Below are 18,407 nucleotides of genomic sequence, written 5' to 3'. Positions count from 1 at the left end.
TACGAAGTGTATTCACGTGTTCGTCTATAACTGTCCACAGTGGGCAGAATTCCGATGACCCAGGCCCTTGCGTGATCCCCTCCCCATGAGTGTGGGTGATACCTGTCACTTGCTTCTAACCCATAGAATGAGGCAAAGATGGTGGGATTTGGGGAAAAGTGAAGGGATTTAGCAAATGTAATTAAAGTCCCTAACTGTTCATCAAAAGGGAGATCGTCCTGAGTGGGCCTGACTTAACCAGGCGAGCCCTTTAAAAGAAGGTCCGTGTAAGTCGGAGACAGGAGAAATCTCTGCTTAGATCCTGCTGGCCTTAAGGAAGCTGCGGTGAGTCCTACATCTGTAAGGAAATGGATTCTGCCAGCCCCACATGAACTTGAAAGAGGAGCCAAGCATCAGGGGAGACGCAGCCCCAGCGGAAACCTTGATACCGGGATCGTAGCCATGTGATGCCCTGAGCAGAGGACCCCTCTCAGCCATGTCTGAGCTCCTAACTGGTGGAAACTATGAGATGATAAATGAGTGTTGTTCTAAGCTGCTGAGTTTGTGGTCCTTTGGTAGACAGCTCAGAAAACATTCTCATGATTCTTGGGCCTGTTTTAAAGGTTTAATTCTCTGCTACTTTGTTATTCCCTCTGCTACTTCTTGGAGTGAAGTTTGGTGCCTCTTCTTCTTTTTTTTTTTTTTTTTTTAAAAGAAATACCCCTGCTTCTCATAATTCTTGAAGCTCCCTGGGGCAAAAAGTTACATGTGTTGAGGAGCTCCTTTTTAAACTAGCATTTACTCTTTATCTCAAAGAGGGGTCTAGTTATGGTGGTGGTGGTGGTGGAAACATATTGCACATTAAATTTCCATAGGTATAATATTTAACGCTACACTCAGCCTACCCATCGTGCGTGTGTGCGTGTGTGTGTGTGTGTGTGTGTGTGTGTGTGTGTGTGTGTGTGTTATTCTCTGGTTTCTGCAGCAGCCCGTCTGGGTCGCAGGAAGGAAGTGAACAGGTGAGGGGAATGCGTGCCTGGTATTTTCTGTGTGCTGTCAGTACTTATGAGGTTAAATTGTGTGTGTGTTGTTTTTTTTAAATTTTTGACTTAATAAAGTTTTATTTTTCAAAATGTACAGCTGGTGGGACCTGCTGTTCACGCATCTTCACCAGCAGCTGGGACACGCACACCGCGGTGTTTCTGGCGCAGCGTTCCTTGCGCTCTGTGCTTGGTCACTGGTTTAAGGAGTCCCTCCCTCCGGACTCCTGCAGGGCTGCCCTGGCCCAGGAGCCCAGCATCCTTAGTCTCTCGGTGACCAGGCTGGGCTCTAAGCTGGTGGTTGGGAACTTCCTGACAGAGGTTGTCATGTTGCTGTGACGCCCGACTAGGTGACTGAGCTTGTTGGGAAGCGTGCCTTTGTGTTCTTCTTTTGGGCCTTGTCCCAGGTTTGCTCACTGGGTCTTTGTCGTTCTTGGCCGACTCTCTGCTGCTTTCTTCTTGGCCCCTCGGGCGGCAGAGCAAGCTCAGAGAGCTGGGCTCCCGCTGCAGCCTCAGCCTCGCTCAGGTGCTGAGCTGTTGGATAAAAAGGAAGAGCTGCTCACAAACAGGCCCAGAAAACACCGCCTGCAGCGAGTGGGTGGGGCAGAGGTTGGATTGTCCATCCCGAAAGCAGCCCCAGGTGGTCCAGGTTGTGATTCCAGTTACAGGTGAGAAACAAGCTCTGCTCAAGCCTCAGAGCTAATCAGGATCCCAAGCCAGCTGGGTTCACGGAGGAGACGCTGGGGCAGCGGGAGGGCTCGGCCTGGGGGGAGGTGCAGAGACAGGACCCAGGCTTGGGGGCGCCTGGATGCCCTCAGGTCCCTCCAGAGCCACTCCTTCCTGGCTCCGGCTCCTCCCGCTCTGCCTGGGAGGCTGACCTGCTCCAGCAAAGGACTCCCCTCGGGCTCAGCCAGCAGGGGCTCCTGCGGAGGTCAGAGGTGGGTGCACTTCATTTCTCCACTTCCCGCTGCCGGCCTGGGTGTTGAAGGTGGTGGTGTGTCTCTGCCTGTAGAAGCTCTGGCCGCCTGAGACCGCTCTCCCCCTGAGCCCTTTGGGCCTGGCGTCCCCGCTTCCTGGCTTCCTGCTGTCACCGGCCTGGGGTGCTTCCTCCTCCTTAGTGAGTTCCTTGAACCCTGTTTTCTCCTTTGTTAATAGGCCCTTTGTTACTCCCCCTTCCTGGAGGGTCCTGACACATATGGAAGCCAAAGGGGGGTCTAGGAGAGGCCTGGGCGACCTTCCCTAGGTTGTTGAGATATAGGCTGCCCCGTGTGTTTCTTATATAGTCTTTTTGCTGTTGGCACGTGAATTTGTTAAAGGAATTGGGATTCGGCAACTAATTGGAACAGGAAAACCAGGTAGAAGTGCTGGGAGAGGCCAAAAAAGAAATTTGGGGGGCCTTCACATGGCTGCCCTTGTGTCATGAGAAGATTGTGGAGTTTTCCTTCAGCCACTGACAAGTGACTGTAGGTATTTCACTCCCTGTGCCTCAGTCTCCTCATCTGTAAAAATGGTTCATTGTGAGGAGTGAGTGTGGGCGGTGTGCAGAAGCCGGGTCTGAGCCCTGGTGGCCTTTCCCAGTGTGGAGTGTCTCCAGGCCAGGGTTCCAGCTAACGGGAAGCCAGCCTTGAATCTTTGGGGATGAGGCTTGGGTGTGAGACGCTGGGGAATGTGGAGCACTTTGCTGAGCTGGGCCCTCTGTAGCTTGGATCACTATGATCCGCTGACCTGCATGGAGTTGGCAGTGAGATGTAGCAAATTACGTGTTGTGTTCTACATGCCCATTGGGGGTGAGGTGTTGGTGTGACTCACTATACAGGCTTAGAGGTTAGTACTGCGACTTCAAGTTCCTAGTCTAAGGATGATTTTGATCTTTGGAGGAGGGGTGTTTGGGGCGGGGTGGACTAGCTTGGAGGGGCCTGGGTGGTGGGTGTACAGTGGCCTCTCAAAGGGGAGTTTTCCAGCCTCACGGGGCATGCCCAGGATAATTGGTACCAAGTGCCACTTCTGAGCTACCATCAACATGACTTTGCTCTCTATCTAAGGGCGATTTCACTGTATCCTCCCAGCACCTTGAAGCAGGTGGTCTTCTTCCCATTTATAGAAGAGCAAACTGAGCCCTGGTGACATTAAGTAATTTCCCCCAGGTTACAATTCAGGTTGCAGAACCTGCATTTGGACCCACGTGTCCCAGACTCCAAAGTTGTTATGGATAAAACCTATAAAACAACAACTAAAGCACCAGCACCATTGCTTGGGCTGTCTATCACCTGCCAAGCTCTGCTAATCACATGTAATCCCTACACTATTGGCTCTGCATCCCTAGCATGGAAGTAAAAGAAATTTCATCTCCCCGCCACACATCCACACTTACTACCTGTGCTATATTTGTAGGTAACCCTCCACAACCTAATTATGGGGACTATTTAGAATAAAATTCAATTTTAGAATAAGAGTCTACTCAGCAGGCCTGCTCGGAGCATCATGGCACCCTTGTTTCTCAGGGGAAGTTAGGAGACAAAGGCGATAAAAATCATTGTAGTTAGTCATCATTCACATCTTTTCTCACGCTCATCTTTTCCATTCTGTTTGCCTTACGGGCATTTTAATTTTCCAAAGCCTCGTGAACCTGCGTTCCCTGGTAACATCTCTCCGTGAGGTATTGAAATCATCCTATACTCTGGAAAATGATGGTGAAGATGTTTCCGGATGTGACCTTCGGGGCAGAGTTGACATGTGTGCATTTCGTTTGGATTAAAGTATCTGAGGTCCTGTGTGTGTGAACCTCCATCATTTGTGCTTTGGGGCCAGCTCTGTGCTTGGGCTCAGGGCTGAAATTAGACTGACGTGCAAAGGGGGTGATGTCTGGCTTGATCCATCTCTTCTCTCCTTCTTGTCTGTCCTCTATGATTAAATTGACCTGCCTGGGCATCCCATTCTGACCTACTTCCTTGTGTACTACCCATGCTGCAGCCTTACTATGCCAGGGCTCCTCACACGGGGGACCACTTGCTGGGGCTGCTGGTCAGCCCCTGAGCGACGGATGAATGGATTACTCTGACACGCATTTCTGTGAAGGAGAGGCTAAGGGACTGGTTGGCTATAGGAGCAAAGAGCCCTGTTCACCTGCCTCCTTAGGCTTTATTGTAACAACAGCTTGAACTAAAATTAACTATTAGATACTATCAGTAGGGGTAAGAATCCTTGAGAAGATACATGCGTCCTTTAAGCAAGGACGTTTCTAAGTAAACACCTGAGGGCTCAGACTTGTTTGGAAAAGTCAAGGCAGGGGCAGGCGTCTTCAGCCAACTCCTGTCCCAGGCCTCCCCACATTATTATTCCTTTTTCTACCCATCAAAATCTACCTTCCCGAGGTACCATTCTCTCAGCGCCCCTGCCAGCCTCCAACTCACTGGGTTTGGCAGCACACTGTTGAGAAAAGAGTGAGGGTTTTGCAGTCTGGCGTATCTGAGTCCGAACCCTGGTTCTACCACATATTAGCTATGTGGCCATGGGCAAGCCAACCTCTCTTTGGGATTGTTCGAGCTCTCAAATGGAAATGATCAGCCCTACCTCAAGGGGGTGGTACCCAGCTTTAGGAGTGAAGCTGTGTAAAGCACCTACCCCATTTCTTGGTGTGCAGTAATGGCCATATTTCTTTCCTCTCCCCAAGATTCCTCTGTCTTCTCAGGTGCACTCAATTCTCCCTTGTTTATCACGAATAGGTTCAGAATAATAGGTCCCCTCATTGTTTCCTCCACCTTCAAGGAGATGAAACTGTCACCCTGAACAGATCTTTTACTGCTCATCAGTGACAGATAACGGCTGCGTGCAGGCAGGGGTGCACTTTCTTAGCCGATGAGTGAGCATTTGCCCAAAGCAAACAGTAGGACAGGACCTCAGAGGCGTCCCGCCCTCACCTCGGTGGCCTCCACAGGACGTTTCCTACCCTCTGCGTGGATGCCTCCCATGTCGGAGAGCTCCTTGTGTCAGCAGTCGGTGCCAGCAGTTCTGGACAGCTGTCATGGTTAGAAGGTGCTTCACTCCCTTGGGCTGACTCTGTGTCCCCAGCGCTGTCATCTGTCTGTGCTTTCCAGCCCTTGGAACCCATTGAGGGGCTCTCCCGTTGATGACAGTGGCTCTATTAGAAAACTGTGGTCATGTGTTCACGTGATCTTCTCTCCATGCTTTCCTCCAGTTTTCAGGCATTGTTTTATTCCGCCTAAGTTATATCCCACCATGCCATCCCACCTCATCGGCAGTCATCCTTCCCTCCTATCTCGGTGGCTGTGGTGCAGCCTGTGGAGGGGTAGGAGCACCAGCTTTGAAGTCAGACAATTTGCTTCAAATTCCTGCCTGGGCACCTCCTGGGAACCTCAGTTTACCCCTCCATAAATGGAAGCAATAATACCGGCGTCATAGTACTGCCATGCAGATGAGATGTTCTGATATATAGAAAACATGTGTTCTAGTGCCTGGCCTGGAGAAGGTGTTTGATTCCTGGCAGCTGTGTAATTGTTATTTACAAATTGCCAGGTAGGCAGTCACCATGTTTGGTTCTCTTATTAGAAAATCTTCCCTGTGACTTTTGGCGTTTTGATCAGCCTGAATTTAGGAGTTTCCCCCTCCCTTTTACCAGGAAAATGACATTGAATATGTGTTTCACTTACTTCATTACAATCACAGATTCTTTGTAGGAGGATAGACTAGTCAAAATACTAGTTCAGCGGTTGTTTTAAGATGTTCATTTGAGGCAGGTTTTAATTTAAAAACAATTTGGATCTCCTATGGCTTAACCATGCACACCCTAAGAGGCCCCGTGGGAATGCAATGGAATGTCCAGACGTCCATGGCAGGATTCCAGAGCTCCTGAAAGATGAGTGTGTCCTGTGTCTGATGAAGAAGGTATGAAGACACCAAATCCCCCTGACAAAGTCCAGCCATGCCTTAGCCCTGACCAGCCTTTCTGGAGAGCCTGGATGAGCTCACCCAGAAGAAAGGGCTGGGTGGGAGATTTCAGGAAAGAGTCTTAGTTATCAGAAGTCAGGCAGTGGAAGGTCTGGGGCTTCCTGTTGATTCCCCCAGTTGTTCTCATAGCCCAAGACACATGGTTTGGCCATGATGTCATCTGACATGGATAGACACACTGAGGCCAGAAGCTGTCAAGCAGATCCTGGGTTATGATGGAGGTTGGGGGATATGCATTTTGAGGGCCACGTGAGTGTGGAGTGAGTAATGTTTTCCAGTAGGATATTAACATCTATCCCATCTTTGGGGGCGGGGGGGGGGAGGTTAGGAAATAAAGAATTTAACTGTAAGATGTTAAAAAACAGTTATAATATAGCCTCCCCCCAAAGATGCTATCTTTTCAAATTAAAAATCTTGTATTTAGTAGTCTCATCTTTTGTCATGCTAGGAAAGTATTTTCATATCATCCAGTTGAGTTTAGATGACCAATTCATTCATTCATTTAGTCAGTCACTCAGTTGGTCATTCAGCCATTTGGTCTGTGGTTCATTCATTCAGTCTGTCATCCCATCGGCGCATCAGTCATTCAGTCTTTCAGTCATTCGACAAATTACTATTGTATATCTCTTTCTGTACCAAGAGCTCTGCTGGGTGTTGGGCATGTGCAATGAAAAAGGATTCACAGGATCTACTCTCCTTGGGAAGACAGATCTTTAAACAAGCAATTACAACTACAGGTGATGAATGGGGAGCGTCATGATCGGAAAAGCGTGGGCCCTGAGGTGAAAGTTTGGTTTGGCCGGAGATTACAGTTTTTTATTACCTAAAACATCAGTTTCAAGTGGCTTTACTTCTGGGGTGTCTGAATAAATAACTCCAAATACTCCTCCATTAGAAAGATTAAGAGCTAACATTTGTGGAGCGCTTGCCATGTAGCCAGGCTCTGAGCCAAACCCTTTACAAATATGCTCACACTTAATCCTCCCAATCAGTGAGGCACTCTCAGTGTCCCCATTTCACAGATGAGGAGGCTGAGGCTCCCAGAGGATAAGCCACTTGTTTGTAGTCATGTAGAGTGAAATGGCAGAGCCAGGAGTTGAACCCCGATCTGTCTCAGGGTAAATGACTATGAATGCTTTCCCCCCGGCCCCCTTGTGGCCTGGAACTGGAAAACCTATAGCAAAAGGCGCTGAGAAGTCAGGGCAGAGAGAGCCTTTGGACCTTCCTAGTGTATTCCCGAGAGCCAAGAGCTCTGTGGTGAGGCTCGCAGTCCACAGAAACAAGAACAAGAACTTGGGGTGACCAGGTCAGAGAGCGCTGTGAGGTGAGCTATATTCCCGCATCCCAGAAGGCATGCGAAAGCTTTGCGGGAAGCTATTTGTAACAGTAGAAAGACCTTGGGCAATCCAACTGAGGAATGAATCTCGTGCTCGCATGTGCATTTTAAATGTAGCTAGAATAATATAAACCAAATTAGAAAGCCTGGTGGCCACATGACATCTTTATTTGGTTGTAAAGCAATCCATTACACATACTCCCCTTCTTTTTCAGTGATCAGAAAAATAAAGTGAGTCAGTCATTTTTATAAAAATAGACCCAATATTTCAAAAGGAAATAGTTTTCTTAGAGAACATAGCCTTCTCTCTATTTCTCTCTCCCTCTCTTAATGTCCCTTCCTCCAACTCAGTAAGATATATCTCTTGTCCAGATGTTAGATCATTTTGAGCTAATTTGGAAATCTTCATGCTTAATTTAGAAATGATTCATTTATACACATTGAGTAGTACCTAAGTTTGGCCAGGGATGGGGTAAGTTGCTGGTGGAGGTGGTGATTCAGGCTTGCCTGTGAGTGATCCGTCGTCTATCGCTTGAGATGCCACTGAATCGCTAGGATGACTCAGCTTGAGCCCGACCAACCACGACTACAACGGTGAGCTCCCTCAGCAGCTTCTCTTGGCGTCCCTCGCGCGGCCTGAGATGATTCTGTGCTAAGGGCACTGCAGAGTTTATGCCACATGTTTTCAATGAAGGCTTGAGTGAGTCATGTTTCCCTGTGTCTCCCAGCAGATCTATTTGGTATTCTGCAGTTACCACAGGATTAGTTCATTCATCATCTCCTCTGTCAAAGGGGGTTCTTTTACCCACTATCTTATTATTAATAAAGATGTCTTCTTTCTTTCCAGACTCAAGAATAGTGAGCCTTAGAATCTGCCTAAGCCCCATATAACTACAATGGTACTGCCTCTTCTTGACAACAGCTAGTACTACTCTACTAGTGCAATGCTGCAGTTACCGCCGTCGCCATCACATTCACCACCACCATCACCAACCACCACCAGCACCACGACCATCACTGTCACACTCACCGCTGTCACTATCATATTCACCGCCACCATCACTGTCACATTCACCACGATCACTATCACATCACCACCATCACCATCTCTTCTCTTACTACAAGCATGCAGTATTTTGGAACACTTACCATGTTAGAGACACTGGTTAAGTTCTTTCTATGTTGTATCTCAGTCCTCATACCAGTCACATGTGGTAGATCTTATTTGGATCCCGATTTTGCACAGCAAGAAAAACCAAGGCTCAAATAAGCGAAGTAACTCACCTAATGACTTGCTATTAGCAAATGGCAGAGGCCTTATCTAAATCCAGCTTACCTGGCAGTATGCTTTTAGCCATGACATCGGTGTTTCTGCCTTCGTGATCTTTTCCACCACCTCACAATAGATCACCTCTGTGCTGTTATTTGTGTAATACCAGCTGCCTGACACCCGCCACACTCATGAATAGAGCTGCCAGAGCGGACCAGTCATTTTCAGTGTGCAGTGCTTCTGACCTACTGATGCTTTGACCACAATCTGCATCATCCGTCAAAGTAAACCCCAGGAAGGAAAAGAGAAGTCCTGCGTTAGCATGGACTCAGAAGGGCGAGTCTTAAGCTCCTGGCCTCCTCACTGCCACACTTCTATTCCCTGCTATAGTATTTCATTTCCTCTAGTGAGGACCTTAGTTAGTTCTTTCCAGGAAGAGTCTGAGAGCATCTATAAAGCTTTGTGCAAACTTTCCTTTGAGTTGAACAACTCTAACCTTTGCCCAGTAGGACCTGGTGGTGTGTTTGGTAATTGAAAATTATCTCACGGTTTCTCATTTCAAGGAGCCTCCAGTGAATGGTGATTCCTAATGTTGCCTTTAGACTCAGGCAGAGTGGCTCTTGTCTTGGGGACCCCACTCTGGCCCTCTGGTGACCCACCCCTTGCAGGCCAGGCTTAGGTCCCCTGGACTCCAGAGCACCCTGATTGAAGAGCCCTAATCCCACTTCCAGGGCAGAGTGGGCTTCTTCCCTGGGGGCATCTCCTCCAAGGATGGACATTATCACACTTACCCCTAGACCCCCGACCCTGGGAGGGGGGAAACAAGAGGTGGCTGTTTATGGGCGTGGATGGAGTTTCAGTGTCTGCACTTAAATGAGCAAGACCCATGGGGGGCAGGGGGTGGGGGAGTGGGGGGGGGGGCAGCTAGGAGTGAGAAGAGAAGATAGAGGTAGACTGGAAGCCAGGTGGGAGTCCTAGAGCTCAGAGCTCAAGCCTGGCCTTCCAGGTTGCTTTGAAGACATTTATCACAGCAGGAGGATGGAACACGTTTATTGAGCAGTGCGTTAACTTGATTTATAACATCTATATGTTTAGACAGACACTATGGAGACCTCTACTTACACCCTTTTGCCCTGGGTCCCTCAAGTGTTAAGGATAGGCCTGTTAGTTACCACTAGAAAGACCAGTCATCCCAGTTTACCGGAAACTAAGGGATCACTTGGGATGCAGGAATCAAAGTGCTAATGGAGAGGGACCCAGGCAAACTGGAACAGGGGGAATGATCACTCTGGGCCACTCACCAGCTATAACACAGTGGCTGCTGTTGATTCAGATAACTATACAGAACTGACTTCTCTCTGGGGCAAGAAAGAACATCTGTGTACATTTTCATCACAATAGCACCTGGGAATGCCATTTAACGACAGACCTGCCCTCAGAGTCAGGAGATAATCACAGGTCATTCACCACAGGCAGGGCTCCCGTCCGTCGGTCAGGATGCAGCCATTAGCAGTGGCCTTTACACATTGCCACCAAAATCAACAACGAGCACTCATGGATCACTAGAAGAAGAAACATCATTGAAATTATTGCTGGAAGTCAAAATAGCTTTCTGTACCTAGGGTTGTCTTATTTTTTTAAGAACAAGGAGGCTGCGGATGGTTCCATCTGAGCTTCCTCTCAATACCCAGTTGTAGCTTAGCTACTGCTGTCTAGTCCAGCGGTCGCCAACCTTTTGGACCTCACGGACCACCAGTGGTCTGCAGACCACTGGTTGGTGACTGCTGGTAAGCAACTCCTTCCCAGGGAACCTACAGGTAACTAGAGGTATTAGGCAACTGAAAAAAAAAACCCACAACAAAAAACCAAAAAACAGGTACAAGCACCTTTAGCCAAACAACTTTATAGGCAAAACAGAGAAGTAGGTTGGTTTAAGCTCTACCCATGTTGCTGCTTCTATTTTTCCCACCAACTTGTTTTCTGAATTCTTGGGAATATCGCATTTATTCTTTCGGCAAATGAGGCCAAGAGTAGTAGCATTCCAAGAAAAAGGAACCACCAGGGCAAAGGCCCTGTGGCAGGAACATACTTGAAGATCTAAACGCAAACGAGGCATGGGCTGCGAGAGGAGGGAGGTGGAGCCAGACGGGGTCTGAGTGGCGGTGAGAGGTCAGGTCATGTGGGGCCACAGTCAAGAGACTTTGGATTTTATCAAGGGCAATGGAAAGGCAGTGTGGCAGGCTGAGTAATGAGCCCCAAAGATATCCACTTCCTATTCCTAAAACCTGTAAATGTGATGTTAGGACAAAAACAGACTTTGCAGGTGTGATTAAGTTAAGGATCCTGAGATGGGGGAGATTATCCTGGGTTCTGCAGGTGGGCCCTAAATTCCATCACCTTTGTCCCTATAAAGAGGGAGGCAGAGGGAGAGTTGCCACAGACAGAGGAGGAGGCAGTGTGACCACAGAATCAGAGATTGGACTCATGTGGCCATAAGCCAAGGAATGCTGGCGGCCTCCAGAAGCTGCAGGAGGCGAAGAACAGATTCTTCTCTCGCGCCTCCAGGCGGAGCGTGGCCCTGTGGACAGGCTGATTCCACCCGGTGATACTGATGCTGGGCCTCCGGTCTCCAGGAGCGTGAGACAATAAGGCTTTAAGCCACCATATTTGTGGTAATTTGTTCCAGCCAAGGAGAGTGATGCAGGCAGTTCTTAGCCCTTGGCTAGAGTATGACATGATGTGAATTACATCTTTCAGTGACCACATTGGGTGCCACGTGGGGCGGAGATCAGAGAGGGGCAGGAGTCAGAGCAGAGAGACCAGCTGGGATGCTCTTGGCAGACATGCGAACGAGACATGACGCAGCCATGGAGGTGTGGGGAAGTGGAACCCTCAAGGTTTTCTTTGGAGGTAGAATGAGACTTGCTGACAGATTGCCACTGGGAAAAGCAGGTTCTGAAAAGTCACCAACAACTTCGTCTGAATGCAAATGTGCTTTTTCTCCCTGGGAAAACCTGTGATTTTACATAAGACGCGGGGACGTAAACCAGAGGTGGGACTTGGGGCTCTGTCATCGTCCAAATGTGGAGAAAGGTGCGTAGTGGGTTGTGGGCTGGTGGAGTTTTCCTACAACTCATTCTACTTAGCTGCCCACCTGCTCCGTTTATGAGCTGTCACACATCCTTTCTGAGAGGTGGATGGTATTTTTCCATGGCATCTCAAAGGGAACTTTTGTGACTCTCCTGGGTCGGGGAGGCATCTGAAAGATGTGGTTTGAATGCCATTATATTGACGTCCTTAAGACATTTCACAGGTGTCGCATACTGGTTCTTAAAATTCCGCATGTATCCAGTTCACCTGGGGAGCTTAATATGTCAAGCAGATTCCAGAAATGCGCCTCTGGGATTCTGACGTAGGCAGAACGTAGGCAGCTCTGGGACAGCGTTTCTGACTTGAAGAGTCCAAGTCAGCTGGTCTGGGTGGAGTCTGAGATTCTGCAAATCTTTCTCCCTCCCACCCTCCCTCTCCCCTTCCTTCCCTCTCCCCTTCCTTCCCTCCCTTCCTCCCTCCCTCCTTCCCTCCCTCCCTCCCTCCCTTCCTCCCTCCCTCCCTCTCTTTTTTCCTTCCTTTTTAATCTTCACCGGAGAATATTTTTTCCAAGATTTTTAGGCAGAGTAGAAGGGAGGGAGGAGGTGGGGGAAGAGAGAGGGAGAGAAACATTGATGTGAGAGAGACACATCAATTGGTTGCCTCCCGCTCACACCCCAACCAGGGCTAGAGATGGAACCTGCAACGAGGTATGTGCCCTTGACCAGGAATTGAACCCCTTGACTCCTTGGTCTGCGGGTAATGCTCTAACCACTGAGAGCACCAACCAGGGCAGATTCTACATTTCTGAGGAGCCCCCAGGCGATGTTGATGCTGCTGGGCTCTGGACCGTACTCAGAGCAGCAACGCTTCTGGTGCTCATGTTCAGAGCTTTAAGCCCTCATGTACCAAGGATGAGCCTCACTCCAGTTTGATGCAGCACCACCGTGTCAGAAGCAAAGGCAGCTCTGGCTCTCGGCCAGCCTTCTGTGCGATGGCCCAGCTGTGACTCGGGAGCAGAGCCTTGCAGTGCCTTCTCTCCTGCTGAGCTCATGACCGCCTCCTGGCCAGACCCAACAGGGACCGGCTTCCCAGGCTGGGTGACTAGCCTGAGGTGTCCAGGCTTGCCCCTTCTGGGAGTGCCGTGGGCCAGATGACTCCTCCACCTCCCGGTTTCTGTCTTTCTTGGGGCCCCAGGAGGGTTGGCACGCCACAGTCAGCATGATGTTTCTAACACACAGTCCTGGCCACACTCCTCCCCACTTCAAACCCTGCCCTGGCCAGCTCATTGGCTTACCCACAAAGCTTGCTTCCATCTCCAGCCTTTGCAGTCTACTACCCAGCCACATGGAACCTCTGTTAGTCCTTACTTCATATGCTCCCTTTCTGTTCTTCCAGGCCTGAGGAGTCTCAGTGCCACTCAGAAACCATCCTCAGAGGATGGGGAAGGATGCATGTGGAGACAAGAGAGGAGCAGGATTTGGGCACAAAGACAGGGCAAACCCGTGGTCAAGAGCACAGACTTTAGCAGAAGTCCCAGCCTGGTCACACCTCAGCTGTGTGACCTTGGACAGGTCTCTGGGCCTCAGTTTTCTCATCTGGTAAATGGAGAGTGTAAAATCTTTGTCTGGGGCTGTTGAAGGGTTCAGTGAGGATAGGTACTTCAGAGGCTTAATTTTGTACCAGGCTCATATTCTCCGGTCGCCTGGTAAATTCTGTAACAATACTTTGGCCGGAGATCAGCAGATCAGATGAGCTGTTGCTGTCTGGCATCCTCATCTCTCCTACCCTCCCCTTCTTCTCCTTTCTCTCCTTGCTTTTACTCTCAGAACCTTGGGGCCTTCATGGAGGTACCATTCTTGGCATTTCCTCCAGGAGAAATTCCACAGGGGTGGGGCATATTGATGGCATTCCAGAGACTGTTTTTGATAATTGACCAATAGAAATGGTTTGGGGCTGTCCATTTAGCTCCATTATCAGCAGCACTTTAAAAGGAAATGAATGGTAATGTTCATTATTCCGGCCATTAGTCCAAACTTGGAGCAAACAGGAATCTCGAGGTCCAAACATTTCCCCTGTAAGCTTTGTTTACCTTGGAGACCAATGTCAACATAATTAGGGTTCAATGTCAACAACATGGGGAGGTTTGAAGTCCAGGGCAGCGGAAGTCTTTTTATACATCTGGTGTCCGGGGCCACAGTTTACCTTCCTTTCGAGTGTTGGGGCAGAGGGACATTTCAGGGCTGCTCCAACATGACATCCCCAGGTGTGGCTATGGCTAGACTCATGGACTCTGTGAATCTGTGCAGAGACGTTCCAAAGATGAACATTTGCTGCAGCCCAGCCACTGCCACCGGCAGCCAGATGAGGCATTGTCTGTCCTTGGATCACCTACGGAAAAGAAGTCGAGGCCTTGGCTAGGGTTCTTTCCTCCATATTCATCAACACATGTTTCCCCAGTACTTAGTGTCAGCCACTGTTGTAGCTGCTGTAACAGGGATGCGAACACCCGGAAATCCTTGCCTCCATGGAGCCCACAGTCCAGTTAGGGTAGAGCTTTATGTTAAGCCCAGATTTCAGGATCCCCAATAGACCATCAGGGAGCCAGCCAAGTCCAATGCAAAAGCAGATAGAGTCTTTATTCGAGCTAGCTCAGCTCCCCGACCACACTCGTCGATGCCGCAGCAAGGGGCAGAGAGCGAGCTAGTCCTGTGGTAGGAGGGGTTTTATAGGGGGGTGGAGTAAGGGGCGGAGGGAGGACTGTGGGCCCTGCCGATTGGCCAGTTGCAAGTCGGGGTCTTGTTACACAGGATGTGGTGGTGTCTATGGCGCGCACTTCCCTTGATCGTCATTGGTTAGTTTAAAATGCAGAGGCTTGGGCTTCTGGGAAGAAGCTGCTTGCCGAGCACATGGCTGATGGCTGCTGCCTAAATATGGAGGATCCGGGGTAAGATGGAGGGCGTAGCCCTTGCCCTCTCACTTTACATCATAGAACAGCCTGAATTCATAGAACAGCCTGAACACAGAGAACTGATTGTAAGTCCAGGGGTTTGGTGGTGGTGGTGAAGGGGGAGAAACTTCAAGATCGTCTAGTCTCTTGGTTCATTGTCTGTCTTGGAGTCACAGGCTTCTGGAGCTTATGCTCAGCCTTCAGTTTCAGAGGGTTTTGGTCTCAGCCTCCCGCCCTCCAGCTTCTGCCCCCTCGGGAACATTCCCCAGCACCTTTGCTCAGAGGGGCTCACCACAAGGCAGGGGGTTGTGTTTTTTAAAGAGACGGGGGTCACTTTCTACCTCTCCAGGCTGCCCATTCCATCCCAGAGCTTTAGAGATGACAGACTGGACCAGTTTCCCCCTCCCCCACCACCTGCTCCCTGCCTCTGAGCCCCGAGACTGGGATAGGTGTGGCACCCTTTTCAGGGACATTCTGATTTTCCCCCTGAAGATGCAGAGAAAAAAATTACCCTCCTGGCGTTGGGGCTAGTATGGGCGTGGCTGCTCTTCTATCCAGGGCCGTTTCTCCTAGCTTCTCTGGGAAGATGCTGGCCCGCCCAGGTTAGGCCTCCTTACTCTTCTCCGCCCTCTGTTTACCTTGTGATCTGAAAATATGACTGGATTTGCAAATTGGCCAAAGGAAACAGAGACATGTTTTGAAGGCTGGCGACTTGCTTTTGGAGCCTGCCAGTATTTATGAGGCTTAAATGACTTCTCTGTTCCCTGTGTTGTGTGGGAGGAAAAAGAAATCTCACCTCCAGCCCGAGGGAGAGCAGTGTCAACAAGGTGTCCCCACCCCCTTCCTGCCAAAAGCAGTTTTTCTTTTAACCCAAAGTCTAGGCCTGCGAAATCCTTGGGCCAGAGACCCGACTAGGAGAGTTCCTTCCGAAGGGAGGGCAGTGCCGACCCGCCACAGAACTTTAAAGAGGACAGTGACCATTCAGAAAGGGCCACTGGAGACTTTGGGAAGTAACTGGGCCTTGTTATCCACCGGACAAGAGTTGTGTGATCTTCAAACCAGGAGCTCCAAAGAGCCAAGCGATGGTATTGATTCACAAAATCAGTTGAGCCCCCAGGTGGATGGAGAAGGTGTGAAAGGACTTTTATTTTCTTAGCTCCTTTCAAGCTGGTTTTGAGCCACATATGCACACAACACCCAGTTCCCCGCCCCCCACCCCCCCCCCCCCCCCGCCCCCAGCTGGCTGCTATTAAGGAGGTGCCTAAGAGCTGGGCCATTCCTGAACCCTCATGACACACCTGCTGAAGCAGGAATTTTTAGGGGTGAAAAAGACAGGTTTAGGAAATTTTAGAAATTAAGGGGACCATGGAAGAAGCACAGGGCTGCAGAGCAGCAGAAGGTATATTTCCACAGAATAGAGAAGCTGAAAAGCTGCAACAGGCACATTTCCATAGAATGAGGGAGCTGGGGACAGCAAAAGGTCTATATTTACAAGATAAAGGGAAGGAAGCCCTTCATCCAGAAGGAGAAGAAGAAACCCCAAAGGGAATAGGAAAACAATAAGGAAGGAGGTGGGGGGAGCTCAGGAGTTACTATAGTAACCAGTCTAAGGGAATAGTGACCCATCAGAGGGGATATCAAGGCACCAAGATCTGCAGCCTTTATAAGCCTCAGGGAAAAGGAACTCAGTGGGACTCTTTCTCCCTCCCCACGTGGGAGTCTGTACTTGTTCTTCAATAAATTTCCACCTTTGCTATACCACCTCCCGTCCATAGATTCATTCTTTGACTCTGGTGGACAAAGACTCCAGGGAACGATCCTTCCCAGGGGAACATGCGTGTTCCAGGCCAAAAATTCCGTTTCACCGCCAAGTGGAATCTTTGTCCGCATTGTCATTGGTCCCCAGCTCCACAGAATTAGATTAATAATGACTCTGGGTTTATGACACACACCCAAAATTACAAATTTTAACGATGAGATGAACACTCATGACCTGGACTTCAAAACACAAGCTCAGGAGTTGACCCGACATCTAAGAGTGTGGCTCTCTCCTTCACACCATCAGCGGTAACCATTGTCAGAGGTAATCCCATGTCCCCACCCTCTGGCTTTCCTCTCTATACAGGCATAAGAATGTATGTAAATTCATAAGTATATATGTGTATATTTCATTTTCTTTTTTTATCTGCATATAAAAGGCTACCACACTTTACCTAATTTTAGGGACTTGGTTTCCATGTAATACTTTGTTGGGATCCATCCATATGATGACTTCTCTGTGGTTCATCTGAATGACGGCTGTAGAAAGTTACCCTACATACTACTGCATGCATGACTACCGTATCCCACGGTGTGTTCATTCAGTCTTCTCCCCAGGACTTTTTGGGCGATCGCAGACTCTTGCTCTTGTAAACATGGCCTTTGAACATTCGTGTGCATCTTGGTTTTCCAAAGTGGTTTCCCTGATGTATGCACTCACCAGCAACCTATCAGAGAGCCCGCAGATTACGTCCAATGCAATGTTTGAAACTGTCATATTTGAAAATTGCTTCCAAGCTAATAGACATAAAAAAGTGGTCTCCCATTGTAATTTTGATTTGCATTTCCTTGAGCACTAAGGATATGGAATATTAATTCATATATATATATATATTTTGGCCTTACGTTTCTTCTTTTGTGAATTGTCTGTTTATTTTGCCCACGTTTCCTATTGCCTTTGTTGTATTTTACTTACTGATGTTTTGAGGGCTTTTATATGTTCTTGTTACTAACTCAATGAAAGAATTAGTACCTGCATTTTATCAATGGAGTAACCGAGGGGGTCCTACTTGTTCAAGGTCATGTAGGTATCCAGGTAGGGCCTGACTGACCCGCTGTATATCTAGGGCACCAGGGCCTCGCTGTCTTTCTACTGCAAAGTCTGGACCTGGGCTGGGAGGTCTTGTTCTTGCCCCTGCTGAACCACCAGCCGCTGAGAGATCGGCCCCTATGTCTTTGGGCTTCAGTTTTCTTCCTGCAAAGCTCTGTGGACCTATCTCTAATTGTTTTGATTCTTACTGATTTTTTGTTTTGCTAATCCTCACCTGGGGATATTTTTCCATTGATTTTTAGAGAGAATGGAAGGGCGGGGAAGAGACAAAGAGAACAATATGGATGTGAGAGAGGCACATGGATTGGTTGCCTTCTGCATGCTCCCCAACCAAGGCCCCGGATTGGAGCCTGCAACTGAGGTACATGCTCTTGAACAGACTAGAACTTAGGACCCTTCTGTCCACGGGCCGATGCTCTGTCCACTGAGCCAGACCAGCTAAGATCATTCTGACTGGTTTTAAGTACCGATGTGGCTGCTGTTTTGAGGAAGGAACGTGTCCTGCCAGCTCCCACTTCATCTTGTCCAGTCCACAGTGTGTGCATGGTCTTGGGAAATGGTCTGAATGAGTTAACTCATCCCAGGTTGCAGACTAGTGAGTGTGTGAGCCAGGGTTGGAATCCAGGCAGAATGGCCCCACAGTACCTGCACAAGGCGAGGAAGCCAGATTCCTGCCCTTGGAGAGTTCATGGGTCCTGGGACAGATGCACAGTTCACTGCATGCGAGCGAAAGCATCGGATGGATTCACACTGAGTGTTGTTGATGCTTACTTCTGGGGAGAGACACTGTGTTGAAAGGGAGAATTTATCTCACTTTTTATCTTATTCCTTCGTGGTTTTTTTAGGATATTTTTTTTATTGAATAACTCATATTTTGGTAATAAAAAGATCACCACATGTTAGATATAAAA

This window comes from Myotis daubentonii, chromosome 14 (genome assembly GCF_963259705.1).
Source record: "Myotis daubentonii chromosome 14, mMyoDau2.1, whole genome shotgun sequence".
Taxonomy (NCBI): Eukaryota; Metazoa; Chordata; class Mammalia; order Chiroptera; family Vespertilionidae; genus Myotis; species Myotis daubentonii.
The sequence above is the reverse complement of the archived record's forward strand: the minus strand, read 5'-3'. Positions refer to the sequence as shown.